Genomic DNA, 12,942 nt, shown 5'->3' with positions numbered 1-12,942 from the left:
CACCAGTGAAAGGCGTAACACACCAGTCTGGGGAATATCGTTTATGACGGAATTAGATACACCAGTATAAGGAGTATGGTACATGATGACGGGATTTGATACACTGGTCTGGGGAGTATCGCACATAATGATGGGATTAGATACACCAGTCTAAGGAGTATCGCATATGATGACAGAATTAGACACACCAGTGAAAGGTGTAATACACCAGTCTGTGGGGTATCGCATATGACGGGATTAGATACACCGGTCTAAGGCGTAATACACCAGTCTTGGGAGTATCACACTTGACGAGATTAGATACACTGGTCTAAGGAGTGTCACACATGATGGGATTAGATACACCAGTCTAAGGAGTATCATACATGATGACCGGATTAGATACACCAGTGAAAGGCGTAACACCAGTCTGGGGAATATCGCTTATGACGGAATTAGATACACCAGTATAAGGAGTATGGCACATGATGACGAGATTTCATACACCGGTCTGGGGAGTATGGCACATGATGACGGGGTTACATACACCAGTCTGGGGAGTATCGCACATGATGACGGGAATACATACACCAGTCTGGGGAGTATCACACAAGATGATGGGATTAGATACATCAGTCTGGGGAGTATCGCACATGATGGGATTAGATACATCAGTCTAAGGAGTATCGCACATGATGACGGGATTAGATACATCAGTCTGGGAAGTATCACACATGATGGAATTAGATACACCGGTCTAAGGAGTATCGCACAGGATGACAGGATTAGATACACCAGTCTGGGGAGTAGCGCACATGACAGGATTAGATACACCAGTCTAAGGAGTATCACACATGATGGGATTAGATACACCAGTCTAAGGAGTATCGGACATGATGATGGAATAAGATACACCAGTCTGGGGAGTATCGCACATGACTGGATTAGGTACACCGATCTAAGGAGTATTGCACATGATGACAGGATTGGATATACCAGTCTAAAGCATAATACACCATTCTGTGGAGTATCGCATATGACGTGATTAGATACACTGGTATAAGGAGTATCGCACATGATGACCGGATTTGATATACCCGTCTGGGGAGTATCGCACATGATGATGGCAATAAATACACTGGTCTAAGGAGTAATACACCAGTCTGGGAAGTATAGCACGATTGGATTAGATACAACGGTCTAAGGAGTATCGCACATAATGACGGGATTACATACACAAGTCTGGGGAGTATTGCACATGATGATGGGATTAGAAACACCAGTCTGGGGAGTATTGCACATAATGATGGGATTAGATACACCAGTCTAAGGAGTATCGCATATGATGACAGAATTAGATACACCAGTGAAAGGTGTAATACACCAGTCTGGGGGGTATCGCATATGACGGAATTAGGTACACCGGTCTAAGACGTAATACACCAGTCTTGGGAGTATCACACTTGACAAGATTAGATACACCGGTCTAAGGAGTGTCACACATGATGGGATTAGATACACCAGTCTAAGGAGTATCGCACATGATGACCGGATTAGATACACCAGTGAAAGGCGTAACACACCAGTCTGGGGAGTATCGCTTATGACGGAATTAGATACACCAGTATAAGGAGTATGGCACATGATGACGGGATTTGATACACCGGTCTGGGGAGTATGGCACATGATGACGGGGTTACATACACCAGTCTGGGGAGTATCGCACATGATGACGGGATTACATACACCAGTCTGGGGAGTATCACACATGATGACGGGATTTGATACATCGGTCTGGGGAGTATCGCACAAGATGATGGGATTAGATACACCAGTCAGGGGAGTATCGCACATGATGACCGGATTAGATACACCAGTGAAAGGCGTAACACACCAGTCTGGGGAGTATCGCATATGATGGAATTAGATACACCAGTATAAGGAGTATGGCACATGATGATAGGATTAGATACACCAGTCTAAGGAGTATCACACATGATGACCGGATTAGATACACCAGTGAAAGGCGTAACACACCAGTCTGGGGAGTATCGCATATCATGGAATTAGATACACCAGTATAAGGAGTATCACACATGATGATAGGATTAGATACACCAGTCTGGGAAGTATTGCACATAATGATGGGATTAGATACACCAGTGAAAGGTGTAATACACCACTCTGGGGGGTATAGCATATGACGGGATTAGAAACACCGGTCTAAAAAGTGTCACACATGATGGGATTAGATACACCAGTCTAAGGAGTATCGCACATGATGACGGAATTAGATACACCAGTGAAAGGTGTAATACACCAGTCTGGGGGGTATAGCATATGACGGGATTAGAAACACCGGTCTAAAAAGTGTCACACATGATGGGATTAGATACACCAGTCTAAGGAGTATCGCACATGATGACGGAATTAGATACACCAGTGAAAGGCGTAATACACCAGTCTGGGGGGTATCGCATATGACGGCATTAGATACACCGGTGTAAGGAGTATCGCACATAATCACGGGATTTGATACACCCATCTGGGGAGTATCGCACATGATGACGGGATTACATACACAAGTCTGGGGAGTATAGCACATGATGATGGGATTAGAAACACCAGTCTGGGGAGTATTGCACATAATGATGGGATTAGATACACCAGTCTAAGGAGTATCTCACATGATGACCGGAGTAGATACACCAGTGAAAGGCGTAACACACCAGTCTGGGGAATATCGTTTATGACGGAATTAGATACACCAGTATAAGGAGTATGGTACATGATGACGGGATTTGATACACTGGTCTGGGGAGTATCGCACATAATGATGGGATTAGATACACCAGTCTAAGGAGTATCGCATATGATGACAGAATTAGACACACCAGTGAAAGGTGTAATACACCAGTCTGTGGGGTATCGCATATGACGGGATTAGATACACCGGTCTAAGGCGTAATACACCAGTCTTGGGAGTATCACACTTGACGAGATTAGATACACTGGTCTAAGGAGTGTCACACATGATGGGATTAGATACACCAGTCTAAGGAGTATCATACATGATGACCGGATTAGATACACCAGTGAAAGGCGTAACACCAGTCTGGGGAATATCGCTTATGACGGAATTAGATACACCAGTATAAGGAGTATGGCACATGATGACGAGATTTCATACACCGGTCTGGGGAGTATGGCACATGATGACGGGGTTACATACACCAGTCTGGGGAGTATCGCACATGATGACGGGAATACATACACCAGTCTGGGGAGTATCACACAAGATGATGGGATTAGATACATCAGTCTGGGGAGTATCGCACATGATGGGATTAGATACATCAGTCTAAGGAGTATCGCACATGATGACGGGATTAGATACATCAGTCTGGGAAGTATCACACATGATGGAATTAGATACACCGGTCTAAGGAGTATCGCACAGGATGACAGGATTAGATACACCAGTCTGGGGAGTAGCGCACATGACAGGATTAGATACACCAGTCTAAGGAGTATCACACATGATGGGATTAGATACACCAGTCTAAGGAGTATCGGACATGATGATGGAATAAGATACACCAGTCTGGGGAGTATCGCACATGACTGGATTAGGTACACCGATCTAAGGAGTATTGCACATGATGACAGGATTGGATATACCAGTCTAAAGCATAATACACCATTCTGTGGAGTATCGCATATGACGTGATTAGATACACTGGTATAAGGAGTATCGCACATGATGACCGGATTTGATATACCCGTCTGGGGAGTATCGCACATGATGATGGCAATAAATACACTGGTCTAAGGAGTAATACACCAGTCTGGGAAGTATAGCACGATTGGATTAGATACAACGGTCTAAGGAGTATCGCACATAATGACGGGATTACATACACAAGTCTGGGGAGTATTGCACATGATGATGGGATTAGAAACACCAGTCTGGGGATTATTGCACATAATGATGGGATTAGATACACCAGTCTAAGGAGTATCGCATATGATGACAGAATTAGATACACCAGTGAAAGGTGTAATACACCAGTCTGGGGGGTATCGCATATGACGGAATTAGGTACACCGGTCTAAGACGTAATACACCAGTCTTGGGAGTATCACACTTGACAAGATTAGATACACCGGTCTAAGGAGTGTCACACATGATGGGATTAGATACACCAGTCTAAGGAGTATCGCACATGATGACCGGATTAGATACACCAGTGAAAGGCGTAACACACCAGTCTGGGGAGTATCGCTTATGACGGAATTAGATACACCAGTATAAGGAGTATGGCACATGATGACGGGATTTGATACACCGGTCTGGGGAGTATGGCACATGATGACGGGGTTACATACACCAGTCTGGGGAGTATCGCACATGATGACGGGATTACATACACCAGTCTGGGGAGTATCACACATGATGACGGGATTTGATACATCGGTCTGGGGAGTATCGCACAAGATGATGGGATTAGATACACCAGTCAGGGGAGTATCGCACATGATGACCGGATTAGATACACCAGTGAAAGGCGTAACACACCAGTCTGGGGAGTATCTCATATGATGGAATTAGATACACCAGTATAAGGAGTATGGCACATGATGATAGGATTAGATACACCAGTCTAAGGAGTATCACACATGATGACCGGATTAGATACACCAGTGAAAGGCGTAACACACCAGTCTGGGGAGTATCGCATATCATGGAATTAGATACACCAGTATAAGGAGTATCACACATGATGATAGGATTAGATACACCAGTCTGGGGAGTATTGCACATAATGATGGGATTAGATACACCAGTGAAAGGTGTAATACACCACTCTGGGGGGTATAGCATATGACGGGATTAGAAACACCGGTCTAAAAAGTGTCACACATGATGGGATTAGATACACCAGTCTAAGGAGTATCGCACATGATGACGGAATTAGATGCACCAGTGAAAGGTGTAATACACCAGTCTGGGGGGTATAGCATATGACGGGATTAGAAACACCGGTCTAAAAAGTGTCACACATGATGGGATTAGATACACCAGTCTAAGGAGTATCGCACATGATGACGGAATTAGATACACCAGTGAAAGGCGTAATACACCAGTCTGGGGGGTATCGCATATGACGGCATTAGATACACCGGTGTAAGGAGTATCGCACATAATCACGGGATTTGATACACCCATCTGGGGAGTATCGCACATGATGACGGGATTACATACACAAGTCTGGGGAGTATAGCACATGATGATGGGATTAGAAACACCAGTCTGAGGAGTATTGCACATAATGATGGGATTAGATACACCAGTCTAAGGAGTATCTCACATGATGACCGGAGTAGATACACCAGTGAAAGGCGTAACACACCAGTCTGGGGAATATCGTTTATGACGGAATTAGATACACCAGTATAAGGAGTATGGTACATGATGACGGGATTTGATACACTGGTCTGGGGAGTATCGCACATAATGATGGGATTAGATACACCAGTCTAAGGAGTATCGCATATGATGACAGAATTAGACACACCAGTGAAAGGTGTAATACACCAGTCTGTGGGGTATCGCATATGACGGGATTAGATACACCGGTCTAAGGCATAATACACCAGTCTTGGGAGTATCACACTTGACGAGATTAGATACACTGGTCTAAGGAGTGTCACACATGATGGGATTAGATACACCAGTCTAAGGAGTATCATACATGATGACCGGATTAGATACACCAGTGAAAGGCGTAACACCAGTCTGGGGAATATCGCTTATGACGGAATTAGATACACCAGTATAAGGAGTATGGCACATGATGACGAGATTTCATACACCGGTCTGGGGAGTATGGCACATGATGACGGGGTTACATACACCAGTCTGGGGAGTATCGCACATGATGACGGGAATACATACACCAGTCTGGGGAGTATCACACAAGATGATGGGATTAGATACATCAGTCTGGGGAGTATCGCACATGATGGGATTAGATACATCAGTCTAAGGAGTATCGCACATGATGACGGGATTAGATACATCAGTCTGGGAAGTATCACACATGATGGAATTAGATACACCGGTCTAAGGAGTATCGCACAGGATGACAGGATTAGATACACCAGTCTGGGGAGTAGCGCACATGACAGGATTAGATACACCAGTCTAAGGAGTATCACACATGATGGGATTAGATACACCAGTCTAAGGAGTATCGGACATGATGATGGAATAAGATACACCAGTCTGGGGAGTATCGCACATGACTGGATTAGGTACACCGATCTAAGGAGTATTGCACATGATGACAGGATTGGATATACCAGTCTAAAGCATAATACACCATTCTGTGGAGTATCGCATATGACGTGATTAGATACACTGGTATAAGGAGTATCGCACATGATGACCGGATTTGATATACCCGTCTGGGGAGTATCGCACATGATGATGGCAATAAATACACTGGTCTAAGGAGTAATACACCAGTCTGGGAAGTATAGCACGATTGGATTAGATACAACGGTCTAAGGAGTATCGCACATAATGACGGGATTACATACACAAGTCTGGGGAGTATTGCACATGATGATGGGATTAGAAACACCAGTCTGGGGATTATTGCACATAATGATGGGATTAGATACACCAGTCTAAGGAGTATCGCATATGATGACAGAATTAGATACACCAGTGAAAGGTGTAATACACCAGTCTGGGGGGTATCGCATATGACGGAATTAGGTACACCGGTCTAAGACGTAATACACCAGTCTTGGGAGAATCACACTTGACAAGATTAGATACACCGGTCTAAGGAGTGTTACACATGATGGGATTAGATACACCAGTCTAAGGAGTATCGCACATGATGACCGGATTAGATACAGCAGTGAAAGGCGTAACACACCAGTCTGGGGAATATCGTTTATGACGGAATTAGATACACCAGTATAAGGAGTATGGTACATGATGACGGGATTTGATACACTGGTCTGGGGAGTATGGCACATGATGACGGGGTTACATACACTAGTCTGGGGAGTATCGCACATGAAGACGGGATTACATACACCAGTCTGGGGAGTATCACACATGATGACGGGATTTGATACATCGGTCTGGGGAGTATCGCACATAATGATGGGATTAGATACACCAGTCGAAGGAGTATCGCATATGATGACAGAATTAGATACACCAGAGAAAGGTGTAATACACCAGTCTGGGGGTATAGCATATGACGGGATTAGATACACCGGTCTAAGGCATAATACACCAGTCTTGGGAGTATCACACTTGACGAGATTAGATACACCGGTCTAAGGAGTGTCACACATGATGGGATTAGATACACCAGTCTAAGGAGTATCATACATGATGACCGGATTAGATACACCAGTGAAAGGCGTAACACCAGTCTGGGGAATATCGCTTATGACGGAATTAGATACACCAGTATAAGGAGTATGGCACATGATGACGAGATTTCATACACCGGTCTGGGGAGTATGGCACATGATGACGGGATTAGATACATCAGTCTGGGAAGTATCACACATGATGGAATTAGATACACCGGTCTAAGGAGTATCGCACAGGATGACAGGATTAGATACACCAGTCTGGGGAGTAGCGCACATGACAGGATTAGATACACCAGTCTAAGGAGTATCACACATGATGGGATTAGATACACCAGTCTAAGGAGTATCGGACATGATGATGGAATAAGATACACCAGTCTGGGGAGTATCGCACATGACTGGATTAGGTACACCGATCTAAGGAGTATTGCACATGATGACAGGATTGGATATATCAGTCTAAAGCATAATACACCATTCTGTGGAGTATCGCATATGACGTGATTAGCTACACTGGTATAAGGAGTATCGCACATGATGACGGGATTTGATACACCCGTCTGGGGAGTATCGCACATGATGATGGCAATAAAAACACTGGTCTAAGGAGTAATACACCAGTCTAGGAAGTATAGCACAATTGGATTAGATACAACGGTCTAAGGAATATCGCACATGATGACGGGATTAGATACACCAGTCTGGGGAGTAATGCACATAATGATGGGATTAGATACACCAGTCTAAGAAGTATCGCATATGATGACGGAATTAGATACACCAGTGAAAGGCGCAATACACCAGTCTGGGGGGTCTCGCATATGACGGGATTAGATACACCGGTGTAAGGAGTATCGCACATAACGACGGGATTACATACACATATAGTTACATAGTTACATAGTTTATAAGGCCGAAAAAAGACAAGCGTCCATCCAGTTCAGCCTATTTCTTGTGCACTGCAGCTATTCCGCAGCGTTGATCCAGGGGAACGCAAAAAAAAACAAAACAAAACAAAACAAAAAAAACATGCGGTATAGGCCAATTGACATCATTGAGGAAAAAATTCACTTCCCGACACCAATCTGGATTAATTAACTATCACTAAGCATAAGATGTAATTTTATTGTTCTCAAGAAAGGCGTCCAGGCCTCTCTTGAACTCATTAAGTGAGTTGGACATCAACTCACAAGTCTGGAGAGTATCGCACATGATGATGGGATTAAATACACCAGTCTGGGGAGTATCACACAGGATGACGGGATTAGATACACCGGCCTGGGGAGTATCGCACATGATGGGATTAGATACACCAGTCTGGGGAGTATCGCACATGATGGGATTAGATACACCGGTCTAAGGAGTGTCACACATGATGACCGGATTAGATACACCAGTGAAAGGCGTAACACACCAGTCTGGGGAGTATCGCATATGATGGAATTAGATACACCAGTATAAGGAGTATCACACATGATGATAGGATTAGATACACCAGTCTGGGGAGTATTGCACATAATGATGGGATTAGATACACCAGTGAAAGGTGTAATACACCACTCTGGGGGGTATAGCATATGACGGGATTAGAAACACCGGTCTAAAAAGTGTCACACATGATGGGATTAGATACACCAGTCTAAGGAGTATCGCACATGATGACGGAATTAGATACACCAGTGAAAGGTGTAATACACCAGTCTGGGGGGTATAGCATATGACGGGATTAGAAACACCGGTCTAAAAAGTGTCACACATGATGGGATTAGATACACCAGTCTAAGGAGTATCGCACATGATGACGGAATTAGATACACCAGTGAAAGGCGTAATACACCAGTTTGGGGGGTATCGCATATGACGGCATTAGATACACCGGTGTAAGGAGTATCACACATAATCACGGGATTTGATACACCCGTCTGGGGAGTATCGCACATGATGATGGCAATAAAAACACTGGTCTAAGGAGTAATACACCAGTCTGGGAAGTATAGCACAATTGGATTAGATACAACGGTCTAAGGAATATCGCACATGATGACGGGATTAGATACACCAGTCTGGGGAGTAATGCACATAATGATGGGATTAGATACACCAGTCTAAGGAGTATCGCACATGATGACCGGAGTAGATACACCAGTGAAAGGCGTAACACACCAGTCTGGGGAATATCGTTTATGACGGAATTAGATACACCAGTATAAGGAGTATGGTACATGATGACGGGATTTGATACACTGGTCTGGGGAGTATCGCACATAATGATGGGATTAGATACACCAGTCTAAGGAGTATCGCATATGATGACAGAATTAGACACACCAGTGAAAGGTGTAATACACCAGTCTGTGGGGTATCGCATATGACGGGATTAGATACACCGGTCTAAGGCGTAATACACCAGTCTTGGGAGTATCACACTTGACGAGATTAGATACACTGGTCTAAGGAGTGTCACACATGATGGGATTAGATACACCAGTCTAAGGAGTATCATACATGATGACCGGATTAGATACACCAGTGAAAGGCGTAACACCAGTCTGGGGAATATCGCTTATGACGGAATTAGATACACCAGTATAAGGAGTATGGCACATGATGACGAGATTTCATACACCGGTCTGGGGAGTATGGCACATGATGACGGGGTTACATACACCAGTCTGGGGAGTATCGCACATGATGACGGGAATACATACACCAGTCTGGGGAGTATCACACAAGATGATGGGATTAGATACATCAGTCTGGGGAAAATCGCACGTGATGGGATTAGATACATCAGTCTAAGGAGTATCGCACATGATGACGGGATTAGATACATCAGTCTGGGAAGTATCACACATGATGGAATTAGATACACCGGTCTAAGGAGTATCGCACAGGATGACAGGATTAGATACACCAGTCTGGGGAGTAGCGCACATGACAGGATTAGATACACCAGTCTAAGGAGTATCACACATGATGGGATTAGATACACCAGTCTAAGGAGTATCGGACATGATGATGGAATAAGATACACCAGTCTGGGGAGTATCGCACATGACTGGATTAGGTACACCGATCTAAGGAGTATTGCACATGATGACAGGATTGGATATACCAGTCTAAAGCATAATACACCATTCTGTGGAGTATCGCATATGACGTGATTAGATACACTGGTATAAGGAGTATCGCACATGATGACCGGATTTGATATACCCGTCTGGGGAGTATCGCACATGATGATGGCAATAAATACACTGGTCTAAGGAGTAATACACCAGTCTGGGAAGTATAGCACGATTGGATTAGATACAACGGTCTAAGAAGTATCGCACATAATGACGGGATTACATACACAAGTCTGGGGAGTATTGCACATGATGATGGGATTAGAAACACCAGTCTGGGGAGTATTGCACATAATGATGGGATTAGATACACCAGTCTAAGGAGTATCGCATATGATGACAGAATTAGATACACCAGTGAAAGGTGTAATACACCAGTCTGGGGGGTATCGCATATGACGGAATTAGGTACACCGGTCTAAGACGTAATACACCAGTCTTGGGAGTATCACACTTGACAAGATTAGATACACCGGTCTAAGGAGTGTCACACATGATGGGATTAGATACACCAGTCTAAGGAGTATCGCACATGATGACCGGATTAGATACACCAGTGAAAGGCGTAACACACCAGTCTGGGGAGTATCGCTTATGACGGAATTAGATACACCAGTATAAGGAGTATGGCACATGATGACGGGATTTGATACACCGGTCTGGGGAGTATGGCACATGATGACGGGGTTACATACACCAGTCTGGGGAGTATCGCACATGATGACGGGATTACATACACCAGTCTGGGGAGTATCACACATGATGACGGGATTTGATACATCGGTCTGGGGAGTATCGCACAAGATGATGGGATTAGATACACCAGTCAGGGGAGTATCGCACATGATGACCGGATTAGATACACCAGTGAAAGGCTTAACACACCAGTCTGGGGAGTATCTCATATGATGGAATTAGATACACCAGTATAAGGAGTATGGCACATGATGATAGGATTAGATACACCAGTCTAAGGAGTATCACACATGATGACCGGATTAGATACACCAGTGAAAGGCGTAACACACCAGTCTGGGGAGTATCGCATATCATGGAATTAGATACACCAGTATAAGGAGTATCACACATGATGATAGGATTAGATACACCAGTCTGGGGAGTATTGCACATAATGATGGGATTAGATACACCAGTGAAAGGTGTAATACACCACTCTGGGGGGTATAGCATATGACGGGATTAGAAACACCGGTCTAAAAAGTGTCACACATGATGGGATTAGATACACCAGTCTAAGGAGTATCGCACATGATGACGGAATTAGATGCACCAGTGAAAGGTGTAATACACCAGTCTGGGGGGTATAGCATATGACGGGATTAGAAACACCGGTCTAAAAAGTGTCACACATGATGGGATTAGATACACCAGTCTAAGGAGTATCGCACATGATGACGGAATTAGATACACCAGTGAAAGGCGTAATACACCAGTCTGGGGGGTATCGCATATGACGGCATTAGATACACCGGTGTAAGGAGTATCGCACATAATCACGGGATTTGATACACCCATCTGGGGAGTATCGCACATGATGACGGGATTACATACACAAGTCTGGGGAGTATAGCACATGATGATGGGATTAGAAACACCAGTCTGAGGAGTATTGCACATAATGATGGGATTAGATACACCAGTCTAAGGAGTATCTCACATGATGACCGGAGTAGATACACCAGTGAAAGGCGTAACACACCAGTCTGGGGAATATCGTTTATGACGGAATTAGATACACCAGTATAAGGAGTATGGTACATGATGACGGGATTTGATACACTGGTCTGGGGAGTATCGCACATAATGATGGGATTAGATACACCAGTCTAAGGAGTATCGCATATGATGACAGAATTAGACACACCAGTGAAAGGTGTAATACACCAGTCTGTGGGGTATCGCATATGACGGGATTAGATACACCGGTCTAAGGCATAATACACCAGTCTTGGGAGTATCACACTTGACGAGATTAGATACACTGGTCTAAGGAGTGTCACACATGATGGGATTAGATACACCAGTCTAAGGAGTATCATACATGATGACCGGATTAGATACACCAGTGAAAGGCGTAACACCAGTCTGGGGAATATCGCTTATGACGGAATTAGATACACCAGTATAAGGAGTATGGCACATGATGATGAGATTTCATACACCGGTCTGGGGAGTATGGCACATGATGACGGGGTTACATACACCAGTCTGGGGAGTATCGCACATGATGACGGGAATACATACACCAGTCTGGGGAGTATCACACAAGATGATGGGATTAGATACATCAGTCTGGGGAGTATCGCACATGATGGGATTAGATACATCAGTCTAAGGAGTATCGCACATGATGACGGGATTAGATACATCAGTCTGGGAAGTATCACACATGATGGAATTAGAT

This window comes from Phyllobates terribilis, unplaced genomic scaffold, assembly GCF_046119375.1.
Source record: "Phyllobates terribilis strain yellow unplaced genomic scaffold, ASM4611937v1 Scaffold_319__1_contigs__length_2182262, whole genome shotgun sequence".
Lineage (NCBI taxonomy): Eukaryota > Metazoa > Chordata > Amphibia > Anura > Dendrobatidae > Phyllobates > Phyllobates terribilis.
Note: the sequence above shows the minus strand (reverse complement) of the source record.